Raw genomic sequence first — 15,368 nt, 5'->3', positions numbered from 1 at the left:
TCCTAACTAACTCTAATTAATAGATAAATTTACACCGCCAAGCCTTGGTCTTCACGATTCCTTCTTGAATTCGGTCTCTTCCGGATAAAATATCTATCGGCAATTGCACCTTTCCTTATCCGAACCCAATACGGAAACTTACCAAATTTTGGTGTTAACAACAATCAACATAGTTGTACACAAAATAGGAAACAAAAGACAGTCACAACTGCTAGCACTCAACTTGGCAACACTCAAAGTGCAAACCCCTCAGTCAGCAAGAAAATGAGAAGGGAAGAGGTAATTTGTATGGTCTGCATCTGTATTTTTTTTGTATTTGTACCTATGTAATTTCCTTGTTTGAGAAATCCAAACTCTTTTACCAGCAGAGATCCATGGAGTCCATCCAAGTGGTGAAGGTCAGTGCCAGTGCTAGAGTTTCAATAGCCAAAGGTGGCTCCGCTAGTGTGGCCTTGCATGCTAAAGTGCCACAATCACAAGGATCCACAAGTGCATCAATCAAACTCACATCGGGAAAGGCTGTTGTTAATGTTTCTGCCCAAGAACTAGCAGAACTGGTACAGGCGAAGAATACTTCAAAAAAATTGACCCCTGGACCACTCCTTCTTCTTCCTCCATGGGAATCTGACAAGCTGTGATGAACATGTAATGACATTATTAGTTGCTTCGCCATGTGTGTGATATAATGCCACACAATATGGCTAGTTATGTGTGATGTATTGCCAGACTATAATAGGCAAGATATGTGTTATGTAATGCCTGACTAAATGCCATTTGGTAACTGGAACTAATGTCATGTACTGCCAGACTATAGTAGGCAAGATTTGTGTTATGTACTGCCTAAGTAAAATGCCATTTGATATCCTCAATTAAGGTGTACTGTCATACTATATTAGGCTCTTTTTTATACCATTCACTGTTCACATTATGCCATTTATTCCTACATGTTCTCATGTGGCATACGTTTACTTCTTCTTGAGTGAGTAAAAAAATGGAGAAAGGAAGTTTTCAGATTCAGCCTTCACATTCAGCCATTTATTCCAGATACAAGCACATTCAATCATTCACAAAAGGGTAGAGTTCGATTTCAACATTTCCACAAATTACAACCATCCATTAGACACCACCAACATTGCAACACAGAAACCTACAACCAAGAAACCAAACATAAAAATAATTTTCTCAGCCTCTAGCCTACTATTTCTATTCTTCAGTGCAACAAATTCTGGCATCATTCTGCAAAGCAACGTTTCTCATGTACTCAACTTCTTTTCTAACAGCTTCCAGCTCTCTGCCTTTTTCCTCTGCCTTTAGCCTCCCTTCTTCCACAACACTTAACAATTCTTCATTCTTCTTCCTCAGTAACCATACAACATCCCTCAAATCATTCAATAATTCTCGCATGAAACTTATTGTTCCCCCATCATACCAAGCAAAAAAATCGCAGCCACCACACTGAAATACCAATCCAAGCTTAAATTTAGCAATCGAAAAAATATCAACCAAAACTTGTAGAACGATAACTCACCCGAGCATTCCAGCATTTAAAATACCGGCGACCAGGGTTGTCCACGCTCCATGAAATCCACCTAGCTTCCTTTGCTTTACACTTGCATTTCACCGCCGGCTCATAGTCAAATGGACCGACCCTATATGGTATTGGAGAAGAGCAGATATGCCAGGAAGAAGCGCTTGAGCCATCACTCATGTAACTAGCCATCACAGAAACATTCTCTTACCTCATCGCCGGTAATTAGGCCAGAGTTGAAGCCATCGCTCTTGCACAGCACACCGTTGCCTACGAGCCTCAGTTCAAGCCGTCGCCAGACCAAATCCCACCGTCGTGGGACCAAATCCCCTCGCCACCGCACCAAATCCCCACGCCGCCGGACCTAAATCTTGGTAGCCTTTGCGTCCTAGGGTTTCATGAATGGGGATGAGAAACAATAGATCAAGACATCTAGGAATTGATACTACATAGCTCTCTAGTGACTCAGCAATTTGGACCATGGTTAACGTCCATGTCATCTAGTCCTTTTTGCCATGTCACGCAAAACTGCTAGCAAAACCGCTGACGGGGTTCAGTTGAACATGTTTGTAAAGTACAGGGAGCCAAAGTGTCCGGTTTTATAGTGAGGGATGCGATCTGGATTCAGCAAAGAGTTGAGTGAGGTAACATGACCTTTTCTCCATCTATAGCTGCACCAAGCTATCTACTCCTGTAGGGCCCAAGCGGAGGCACCCTCCTCTGCTTGGCCTAGTAGCCGACACGAGCGCACGCGTAGACATCATATTCGTCCTATTAACGGTTATCTCTGAAGTTCGTGAGAACTCGCCTAGATGGGGGTTGAATAGGGCATGCCTGAAAAACACTTAAAGCAATAGTGATTAAAACTACCGGACGGTCCAGTCATGTAGGCTGGAACGTCCGGTTGGCCCTCTCTGGTCAGACCGAGGGAGCTGGTGGGACCATCCGTGTCACGTCTAGAAATTTACACCAATTTATGAAACAATAGTATGCATTCACTCTCGGTTCAGGACCAGCCCGAGTACACGCTATGATAATTAGGTATGGATCCACCATCTTAATAAACAAATAAAATAAAACAGAGACTTAACACCACAACGGAAAAATAAAATCTAATGTAGCTTTTCTGAGCGATGGCAAAGGCACAGCCCCACAGGCAGCACTATGCCTAGCAACTCGCCTAATCTTCAAACAACTCCTCATCTGACGCAACTTCGGATTCTACAGAGAAGGAAAAAAGCAAGGCTAAATACAACCACCATACTCAACAAGCCACCAACAAATGCAAGAAAAATGCATAACGGTGTACAAAGAAAAATACAGCTTAGGCTCACTTTTGCAAAAACAACGGTTAGATAAAAACAAAAAGAATAAATAAATAAATAAATAATAATTAAATAATAGTATTAACCAATCACTGTCATGCTAGTGCACATAATATAAGAGATCCAACACTAATACTGTGCTAAACAACACAATACCAGTGCTCCCACCACTGTCATGCTAGTGCACATAATATAAGAGATCCCACTAATGCCCTACTACATCACATGATACTAGCTCCCACTGATAACATGCTAATCCACATTTAATTTATCATATTCATTTAATTATAAAAACAATGAAACTAATCACTATGAATCTATTTGATCGCCCAATAACCGTGGACACGACTGTTTAAACAGTTTTACTCTGATCAAACGTATACAACTTTACCCACAAGACATGGCCCCACAACATGTTACCGTGCACCGATGTATCACTACGACACCTCGGAAAGGAAACCATGATAGAACATGTCGCGTAACCCTCCCTATCCAATCGTACCACACTTCAGGTTTCACCCACACCTTTACAACAAGGTAGGCAGCCTCCTCTTGTGTCTAAGTAAATCCAGAAGCAGCATAGGTCGTCGAAGGACCCATCTATACTCCATCACGCTCATCCTTTAGTAGATACGTCGGATAGATAAAAACTATACTACAAGTTTCATCGTTACCCACTCTGGCTTGTGGTTAGCACGAATATGTCAAATGAGGGATTCCTGAATCGGTCCATAATTACCATGAGCACCACTTACAAAACCATTGCACTCATAGTCCACTATTAGTCATGTTTTATTTGTTTTAGGTAAAACACCTAACGACAACTATTACCATTGCGAGACAAAGTCGCGACTTAATTAAATGACAGTGAATATAATATCCCAACACAAATTAAGTGAAGTTGACACTAAGGAGGGCTAAGCAAATCAGCTTAAATAAAATAAAAAATCCACTATAACAATTGGCTATATAGCATAGCACAACTAACCCAAGCATGTAATAGCAAAACAATGCAAATTTGAATATAGAAGTGCAAAAACAATTTTAAAAATTGGGATCAATATGCTCAAGGATTTAGCAACTTGACTTACTTTCAAATTGCTAAGAAAGTAACTTACCTTGCGACTCTAGAACGGCTAGGGCTACCACTTCGTAGTAGACCGGACCTTGGGTTTCGCCAAAATCTACAATAAGCATTAAAAACACTCAAGACAGTACAAATGGGATACTGAAACAGTAAAGAAACTACTCTTAATAGATTCTTCACAAAATTACTAATCCACTACAATTTGAATGGGCTTAAACAAATTTCGGATTAAATAGTTATGATTTTTAGAAGTTATGTTGTTTTCTTGCTTAACCTGCAGAAAAACGAGTTAATGACTTTTTAACGGCAACATGAACGTAATAGGGAAATGGCCGAGAAAAACAGGACTCACCGGACCGAGGACAGATTAATGACTCATGCACGAACTGCAGATTCATACGACAAACTCATTAACGGGAAAGCCGGAAAAACACTGGACGAATGAATTCGCACGACAGGACAGAAACATGCACGAATCAGGGATTCACACAACGAATCACTACCAAAACGTTAGTCATGAACGTACGGCCGAAACAATGACATGGTTAGCAACATGATTAAGACAGGAATAACGACAAGATAACGGCTTTAACGAAAGATCAACTTACACGTACACGCGTATGGAGAATTCGCACTATAGATTAATGAGTAGTTAAACGACTCGCTAAAAATCTAAGTGCCAAACATGATCTATTACATTAGATTGGTTTCGCGCGGCTACGATCCATGCAAAACGGAGACTCATGTAGTGATCTAGACGGCTAACAACAGCAGCTAGCAGCAGCGGCAAAACTCCTTGCGAACGGTTCACGCAGCAAACAGCAACATGGCCCTGGCAAAAACAGCGGCTGGCAGCGGCAAAAACCCATGCGAAAACAGGGTTTCGCACGGCTGCAGGGGCTGGTGGCAGGGACGGCTAGCAGCAGCAATCTATGGAACTAGCGGAGGCAAAACAGCAGCCTACGTGCATGCGAACAGCACCCGAACAGAAGGTTCGCGTGGGGCATGGCAGCAGCGAGCAGCAACGGCCAGACATGCATGAAAACTAAGTTTCACACAGCGAAACCGAGCGGAGGCAGCACGGCTAAATTGGCGGCGGCAGCGGCAGACCAAACTCGCGCGAAAGCAAGGTTTCGCATGGCAAAACTGGGCAGCAGCAGCTGGGGCGCGTGGCAGCGGCTTGGGTGGCTTGCGTGCATGTGAAACTGCGACTCAGCAGGGGCGCGCTAGGGCTGGAGGCTGCTGGCAGCTGGGGGCTGAAAAGAGAGGGATTTGGGGCTGAGGGCTCCTATATTTTATAGGGGGATTAGAGATAGAATTGCATTAGGAGTCCTTTACCCAAAAGAAAAGGAAATGATAGAGTCCAAAGAATAGATTAGATAGAATCTAACGAATATAGGATTCGTATAGGAGTAGGGGCGGTGGGAGCCATGAGGGAGGGAGAGGGGGGAAAAGTGCGTGGCCAGGATGCCGGGGGGCAGCAAAGAGTCGCACATAGGCGGCTTGGGGGGGGCACCAAACGAAAACATATAGCTAAAAAGAGGAAAAACGACCGAACTGGTTTCCAACTTCTGTTAAAATTTGTACGACCTTTATTTGGTGAATTTTTTTATCTGATTCTTTTAGTTAATTAACTCCTAGCTAAACCAATATGATTTCTTGTAATTTAATTTAGGAAAACGATTTATTGGCTTAGGGCAAAACTCGGTTCGTGACAGTCCGGTCTAGAACACAAGATCATTCGGCTTTGAAAAGAGTGGATTTAGATAATCCCCTTTTCAGGTGAAGTTCTTGTGACTGTGGTGAGAGTTTGTGTGCAGAGATAAGACAAAAACTTGCGCAAAACAGAGAAAAAACGAAATCATGGGAGAGACAAAAGAATATTTTCCTGAAGTTCGAATTCAAGAATCCTACTCTCCGTTGAGGTGCTCCTAGGAGTCAGATCCTTCTCGATCCTTTCGCTCACCTAAATTTTGCAAAAACTAATGCATATGAAAAAGGGCTCCTAGTGTTTTCATTTGGCTTATCTTACAGTTAAGATTAGCTCTGATACCACTTGTCACACCTAAAAATTTACACCAATTTATAAACAATAGTATGCATTAAACCTTAGTCCAGGAATCAACCCGAGTACACACTATGATAAAGTTGAATACACAGTTCCATGACTTAAAACATATAAAAACAATTGACTAACGATTATGCATTGGAAAAGAAAAACAAATTAAAACTATCTAATCTTCAACACGTGAAGGGGCTCCACACCACATGCATCTCTTGACGAACGGACGAACCTTACTCCTGAGAACCACCTCCGTCGGACTCAACCTCCAACTCTAAGGGGATAAAAGCAAGGCTGAGTACAAATCACCATACTCAACAAGTAACACTCATGGGAGAGGAAAATTAATGAATGCACTTGGATATCAACGATAGGTTAAGGTTACTTTGCATAAAACAACATTTATTTAACAAAACAGTTGATTGAAAGAGAACAATAAAATAAAGTAAAACATTTAAAAACCATTCACTGTCCAACATTACACCATGTTCCAGATAGGGCAATAAAACCACCATCTGAACTCTACCAGATCCACATTAATCAACTTATTAAAGATGAGACTGATCATGTTGAGTCTGGTAGTTCGTCCCATAACCGTGGGCATGGCCCAACAACATGTCATCATGCGTCAATGCATCGCTACGATACTTTGGAAAGGAAACCATGATAGAACCTTTCACCTAATCCTCTCTATCCAATCGACATCACACTTCAGGTTTCACCCCTCTCCTTTAGACCAAGTTGGGCAGTTTCCTCTTGTGCATTGGCAAATCCGAAAGTAGCATAGGTCATCGTGGGAACCACCCATACTCCATCACGTTTACCCTTGCATGGATACGTCAGATAGAGAAAAGCTAAGCTATGGATTCCATCGTTGCTCACTGTGTCTTGTAGTTAGTACATGTAATACGTCTAGAACTTCCCGAAAACTAGTCCTTAATTACCATGGGCACGACTTACAAAACCATATACCCACGGTCCACCATTAAGCAATATTTTAGTTGTAATTAACCCTTCATCGGGTAATTAATCATAATCATCAACTATCATTCTCTAGCATTAATTAAATGATAACCCATGAGCTATGTTGAACTAAGCTTGGCTAAGCAAAACCTAGATCTAATTCTAGTCAAATTACTCACTAAGCTTGGCTAAGCAAAACCTAGATCTAATTCTAGTCAAATTACTCAAGTTAAATAATTATAATAATTGGTAAACAACGGCTCAACAATAGGTAATTGCCCAATAAAACAATTTAGCAAAACAATGCATATTTGAAAATAAAACATAGCTTTTAAAAACATGGCATCAATATGACCAAGGTTAGAGTGTCACTTGCCTTGCTCTGGTCCAGACAGAATCTCAGCGATGACTTCGAAGTAAAGCGGCGCTTCGGCGAGACCGGCTTCTCCACAACAATCAAAGCAAAACAAAGACAAATAGGCTATAAGACTACTCAAACAGGAGAAAAAATTATTGATCCACTACAATTTGAATGGGCTTAAACGGACTTCGGATTAAAAATTTATGATTTTTAGAAGTTACGTTGTTTTTCTTGCTTAACGGGTAGTAAAATAGGTTAACGACTTTTTATCGACAACTTGGATGACTCAGGAAAACACCGGACATAACATGTATTTGCACGACAGGACCAAAACGTGCACGAATCAGAGATTCGCACGACGAATCAGTACCAAAATGCAAACCCGTGAACTAGCGGCTGAAACAACGACATGATTAACGACAAGATTTTAACGACCTGTTAAACTGAAATTTAATGGCTCGCTAAACAGAAAACTTCAGAGAAAATTTAACAAATACCATTGACAAACACTTCATTTGTAAAAAATACCATCGACAAGTGCGAGTCCTACAAAATACCATCGTACAAACGAATTTGTCTAAGAAATACCATCGTCGTTACGGTTTCGTCAGTATTTTTCCACTAAGTGCTATAGTATGAACAATGTATTTAACATTGTTACCGTTTGTGCGATGACATTTCTTAGAACTCACACTCATCAATGGCATTTCTTGGACTTAGACGTTTGCCAATGGCATTTTTTTATTTTCTCAAAACTTAATGATTTTAATGTAAAACCGATCTATACATACAAAATTGAATTTCGCACAGCAAATCAATCCCACGTTAGCTAACATATTAGAAAGCCTGAACAATTAGATGATCTATAAATTTAGATGGATTTGTAATAGAAATGGCATGCAAACCTGACGATCGGTGGAGAGATCGGCGACAAATTGTTGATGCTTGCTATTCTGCATGGGCAGAACAGACGCACAGCAGCAGGGGATGACCGGCCGGTGCAGGCGCAAGCAAAGGGGTTGGCCGAGGCAGAGGGCACGGCCGGCGGCTCGGCTGATCAGCTGGGGAGGGCAGTACGACAGAGGCATCCCGGGTGGTGATGGCAGGAACCGATGATGGGTGGGCAGTGGCTGAGGGTGGCATTGGCCTGGCTTTGAGGCGACGGATGGCAGGGAGGTGACGTTGGCTACGGTTGTGCGCATGGGGCTTGGGGACATGTGACAAAGGGAGAAAATGGTGGAGCTTGGGGGCTATTTATAGGGGTAAAGTCTAAAGATAAACTAGGAATTCATCCCCTATAAAAAGGAATCGATAGAGTCCCAAAGGAATATAGATTATAGTCCTAAGGAAACTAGAATAGGATTAGAGATAGAATTAGGAGTATGAGTCCTATAGAAATCCTAATAGGATTAGGTTAGGGTGGAGGGAGGTGGCAGCCTGTGGTGGGGACAGGGGACCCAGGCCAGGGGAGGCTAGGGCGGCAGGCGGCAGGAGGAGAGGTGGGGCTCAGCCGTAGGGGAAGAGAGTCGAAGACAGACCATCACTTTTAGGCCCCAAAACGCCCAGCGAACTCCGATTTGACCCAAACAAAAACCTACAACTAAAGTAAAAGAAAACAGACGACCTAGTTACTGTTAAAAAACTTTGAATGATTTTTATTTGATAAATTTTTAATGTGATTCCTCTGAAATTCACATGTACGTGCCATTAGTCGATTTTGACCCAAAGAAAAATGAAAACTTGTTTTTGCGGCCTTTAAACGATTTAATAAAATAATTTCTTTTGGACTATTTTCTCCTGGTTAAACCAACATGATTTCTTGCGAATAATTTAGGGTTTCAATTTTTTTTTGGCTTAGGACAAAAACTCAGAGTGTGACAATAAATACGCACAAGTGTCTCATACCTCATCCTCTCCTTAGTGATCTCACACTCAAGCTTGAGGTTATGCTCTTTCTTGTGAATGAGCATAGCCTTTTGCTTCTCAAGAGTGGAATCTTGATGCTCAATAGTATCAAGTAACTCACACATGGTGGGCAAGGACTCCTTGCTTAGCCCATCAAGCAACTCATCTTCAACCTTGTCGTCATCATGTTGTGACTTCACGTCACGAACAAGAGTGTATATGCAATCGAGTCAAAAGCAATTAACATGTACGGAAAGAACCCAAGTGTAGAATATACTCGAATGCCTCGGCACTATTCACCTTAATTAACCTCTGGTCTTTACAAGGCAGGGGTACGAGCTTTTATAACCCCGGATTTTCCCTGTACAATTACCAAAACGCCCAGGGGCAGTTACTCATGAGGACTAAGGGTACAACGGTAATGTCCCCCATGCCGAGGGACCACCTAGCCAGTTGTCCTAAACACTTGAGTGCTGGTCCCCAGGCATCTGGCGCGAATATTCCAGGAGTCATGATAGGGAAGCTTCTTCTTTGTCTTCTTCAACAAGCTTCCTTCCAGATTCACCCAGGTTCCTGGTTGATCGTACCTAAAGATGTTCGTAGTCACGTTCAGTCGAACATGCCATCGAGGCATGTTGAACATGCCAGAGAGGCATATTGAACATGTCGTCGAGGCATATTGGTCGAACATGCCAGAGAGGCATATTGGCCGAACATGCCACCGAGGCATAATGGTCGAACATGCCACCGAGGCATATAGCTCGAACATGCCCCCGAGGCATATTGGTCGAACATGACACCGAGGCATATAGCTCGAACATGCCCCCGAGGCATAATGGTTGAACATGCCACAAAGGCATATTGAACATGCCACCGAGGCGTATTCGGACAAATAGGTCGGAAAGGAGGAGCATGTACCAACACATCACTCCTACAAACCTCATCAATCAGGTCATGACTAAACAATTTGGAGGAGGGTGATAGCTTGCACTCTTTTGCCATGAGACAAAGAGGAGAGTCATCGTCGCTATCGTAGTTGAAGAGAGTTGGTGCCGATGGTGGGGAGGACTTGATGGCGGCGGTTGCCATCCCCTCATCGTCACTTGAGCTAGAGTCTCCCTCGAAGTCAAAGGTCCAGTCATCTCCAACGTGAGCTTGTCCTCTTTCCTCCTTTCCATGCTTGCCCTTACTCCTCTTGAAGTGTCTCTCCTTCTTCTTCTTCTTCTTGTCATTCTTAAGCTTGGGGCACTCGGTGATGAAGTGCCCGATTTCACCGCACTCAAAGCACTTCCTTGACGAGTGCCTTGCTCTTGACTTGCCAAAGATTGCCTTTGATGATCCTCCCTTGAAGAATTCTCTTCTCCTCATGTACTTCCCAAGCCATGAGACAAATAATGTCATGTCATCCTCGGCTTAAGAAGCACACTCTTCATCAACCTCGGATTGAGCCTTGATTGATGAAGTTGCAAGCATCCTTGGATTCTTGCTCCATCAAGTCATGAGTGAGGATTTGCCCAAGCACATCATGAGGTGTCAAGGTTTTGTAGTTGGCATGCTCACGGAGCATCTTCTTCATGAAATAACTATCTATCATGTCCTTGCACCCGAGCCCCTTTATCTCGTTGACAATCTTGCTCAATCAATTGTACATCTCACTTGGGGCCTCCTCTGGCTTCAAAACGAACCTCTCCAATTGTCCCTTCAAGATCTCCACCTTGGACTCGTGCACCCTATCGCCTTCATGGACATTGCGAAGGGTTTCCCAAATCTTCTTGGCGCTCTCGATCCCATCGACGCGGTTGAACTTGCTCAGGCTCAATGCACTAAGCAATGTATTGGTAGCTTGAGCATTCTTGTGCTCATTCTTATTATCCTCGTCGATGGGCGTCGTTGGATTCTGCAAAACATAGTCATTTTCAACTATTCTCCAAATAGATGGGTTAGTAGACTTTAGGTGCATCTTCATCCTATGCTTCCAAGCGACATACTCCATACTATTGAAGTACGGTGCCTTGCCGCTGTAGGACGAATAGGACATAGACATGGAATAGTCATACCTGATGGTGGAGTAGTCACCACCGATGTGAGTACTCACGGTACTGTCGTCACCCTTCCTCTCTCCCAACATGATCTCTCCAAGCGGTTAATTCTAATAAGGAGATTAGGCTCTGATACCAATTAAAAGAGTAAATCAAGGACTAAAGGGTGGATGAATAGGTGATAAAAACTTTAAACTAAAAATGCGGAAGCTGGACTTTCAAAAGTTCTGGTCAACCTTCAAAACTTTCGGCCTTTGAAAGTTCTGGTCCCTTCAGAACTTTTGACAGCACCAGATCTAGAACAATAAATGCAAATATCTAGCTAGCCAAAACACAAACAAGTATGCAAGTACCAAGATTTGCACAACCAACAAGTAGAGTACGTGTGACAACTCAAAGCAAAGCTTAGAACACAAGTTAGAGATATTTCACTAAGAGATTGCACGGAGATTGAAGTCCTAGGGAGACAGCCTAGAGGGAGGTGAATAGTTGTCCTAAAAATTTATTCGAAAAGTAGCAGTTAGCAGGGCGAGACCGTCCGGGCTCAGGTGCCGGACCGTCTGGTCGGCACTCTCGGGTTGGGCCGAGAGCTATGGCTGGACCGTCCGGGTATGAACTCCAGACCGTCCGGTCAGTCAAAGGAGAGACTTTGAAAGCCTCCTTTCTCAGTGTAGTTCCTAGGAACATGTTGTGTTCTTGTGCAAAAGAAGGAAGCAAAAATATCACAGAAACATCGAGAAACCGGGAAATACACAAAGAAGAACACGAGAAATTTTATCCTGAAGTTCGGATCTTCCGATCCTACTCTCCATTTAGGTGCTCCTACGAGCGGGATCTCTCTCGATACTTTCCCTCTCTCGGCTTCCTCCCACAAGACCAACACGAGTCTCTAGATTCACACCTTAAGGCTAGCAAGCCCTTGATCGACCACCAAGGTCAAAATCAAGGCGTCCCGCCTAGCCTTAGGTTGCAATCTGCTCTACTCGGCGGCCTTTTGTAAAGAAGCGCAAGAATCCACTCAAGAACTCACCTATTTCCTTGCGGAGGTTCGGCGCAAACCTTCACAAACTTGATCCAAGGCGATCCACGTGCTTGGAGGTTCGCGATCAACGCTTTTCCATCTAGGAAGTTGATCTCCAAGAGTAATAGCTCTCCAACACCTCCACATGCATCCAGACATCACCCAAGAACACTCACAATCACTCAAGATCACTCACTAATGCCTAATCACACACACCTTGGCTAGATCTATGCATTAATCACTCTTAGGTTGTGTTTGAGTTAGTGGGAGAGGCTTAAAGAGGGCTAGAATAAGCCTAGGAACCCTAGAGAACAATCTGTCAGCCTCACCAATGGCTAGAATCCTGAGGTTTAAATTAAATAGCTATCTGCGTCAAACTAGCCGTTGGGAAAAGTGCTAGGGGCCAAACCTTCTGGGCACAGGAGCTGGACCGTCCGGCCTACACTTATACTCAAACTAGGGGCTAGGGCCAGACTGTCCGGTCCAGCTTCTCTGGAATTTCACTAAAACTCAACACATGACTCACACGACTCAACCATGGATGCATGTAGCGACTTAGTGACCCCTCTTAATAGTACGAATTGTCCTATGACTCAAAAACGAAAAGAAAACATCTTTGACCATCTTGACTCCATAAGCTTTTAGCCTTTTTGGATCACTCTCGCTTTAAACATTCTCGTGTACTCCATACATGAGTCAAACTCTTTTCTTCTCTGCAATCACAAATCATTGGTGCGCACATATTTGACTAGCATTATCAGTAATCATCCAAAACATGCTTTAGGGGCTAGAAGCACTTTAAGGGGATTGTACTCTCTGTTAAGGAGCTTAACTTAAGCCGAGTTTCCACAACCATTTTCTCAAGGTTGCACTAACGCACTTCCCCTCACTCGAGGTGTCTCTTTTCTTTCGGAGGTGAAATCCAACCTTCACGATGAGCAAATGAGCTAGCAACCCTAGCTTGTGGGGTGGAGGGGGTATTTATACCCCCCTCTTATTTTCTGCCTATTGGGGACAAAAGGTGCTTACCTCGGAACTTCCGATCAATTCAAAATAACAGCCCCCAAACACTTAGAATTTCAAAATCATCTGCAAAAAGTCAACTCTTTGGAAGCTCCAGTCAACTCCTTCGAAACTTCTAGAAATCTTACCGAACCGACATTGGTTCTCTTCGTAACTTCCGAAGTTACATCTTTGAAACTTCCGAAAAACATACAGAACCGAAATGGCTCTCTTCGGAACTTCCAAAGGTTACATCCTTGGAACTTCCGAAAAACTTACAGAACAAAAATTGGCTCTCTTCGGAACTTTCGAAGGTTCCATACTCAAAACTTCCGAAAAACTTACAGAACCAAAATTACGGAACTTCCGAAGGTTACATCCTCGGAAATTCCGAGAAACTTACATAACTGAAATTAGCTCTCTTTAGAAGTTCCGATCAACACAGCACAACTCCAGAAAGATAGCAAGAGACACTTCAAAAATATTTCCGAGCACCGGATTCATTACTAGATTTCATTGCACAACCCCTCTTTATAGTACGGTATTCCTAATGGACTCACAATAGAAATAAACACGCACACCAACACGATTATACTGTTTTCTTCTCTTTTCAGCGCGGACAATATTGAAATGACTTGGCTAACACGAGGAATAACCATTCCTTCACAATCTCATATAAATCATTAGTCCTCGCCATTTGATTTTCATTAATCACCAAACTAAATTAGGGTCCTAGATGCACTTTCACGTTCTAGACTTGGTCTACACTTGAACTTTTGCTTATGGAATCTTTTGGTATCAGTTTTCTTGATAAGATTACTCTAGTTTCAACTTGAGCTTTACTTTACAATTATAATAATTAATTTACATGAAATAATCAATGCACGTTATATCATTCTATACATGATCGAAATCCTGAACAACCACAAGTAAATTTTCAGTGGTACTAATATTAAATTTTGGTGCACCTATATAGACCCAGTATTAGATAGGCTGACCATGGGTACCCTCTCCTCTGATGTTGGCAAGCGTTGGTCGTCGCCTGATTCGATTGGGTGCCTTGACGCGTGGAGTGTAGCAGAGGAGCCTACATTTAGCATGAGAGAGAGACCGTGCCCATGCACGAGGAGGGACAAGTGGATGCCCGGATGCTTAAGGAATCCCCAATGTAGGTCCATATAGATGCAGCCCATGTACGTGACCTTTTGATGTTTCAATTTGTACAATGTATGAAGATAGCAATGGACATAAGCTAGGACCCGACCTAGCTCTTTCACGAGGAAAAGGAAGAGAGAGAAGAGAGATAATGTATTTTAATCTATCATATAGTGCACCAACATGAGGTCATCACTTCTACCATCCTCGTCTACCCTATAGTGCACCAACATGAGGTCCTCGCTTTTACCATCCTCACTCTTAAAATCCGACGGCTATATATTTTTCACTTAAATGGATGCCCGAGATTGCTTCCACATCTCTCCTGAAATCCCTCCTTGTTTCCTAATAAGGGCAGGCATGTTGTGAGCAAAAGGGCCACATCAGCCCAAAGGAGATTCACTGCCGCTAGAAGCCGATGAAGATATTTGATGGCCTGAGAGGCTATATAGTTTCGATGTTTTCCATGTTGTGTATAGTTTCATGTACCGCCTTACTCGGGCACCTTGGACTACTAGCTTGCCTGCAATGCTTAAACAATTTTGGTCTCCACACGCGCTCCACTGCTGACATGTACTGATAAATATATTAGCAGTACCTCAGGTTTTCGGGCAAGATTTACAAGATTTTTCTTCACACGTCTTGAAGGGTTTTCTTTTGTCATTGATGTGTTTTGTCGACAGCTCCAATGAACACCAATGGTTGCCATAACTTAGCAAATCTTGCTCGTTCTATCGGACGTCTTGGACGATATGGTAAATGACAAGTTGACAGCAGTTCTTTCACACATGTCTTGGACCGGACTGTTTGATGTTGGAATGCATGCTCAAGTGTTGGTACGTTTGTATGACTACACAATGTTTTGCACCCTTCCGTGAGGACGAGAGGGAAAAAACTAAAGCAATATTGTATTCACGTTG

The sequence above is a fragment of the Oryza brachyantha genome, chromosome 1, assembly GCF_000231095.2.
Source record: "Oryza brachyantha chromosome 1, ObraRS2, whole genome shotgun sequence".
Taxonomy (NCBI): Eukaryota; Viridiplantae; Streptophyta; class Magnoliopsida; order Poales; family Poaceae; genus Oryza; species Oryza brachyantha.
The sequence above is the reverse complement of the archived record's forward strand: the minus strand, read 5'-3'. Positions refer to the sequence as shown.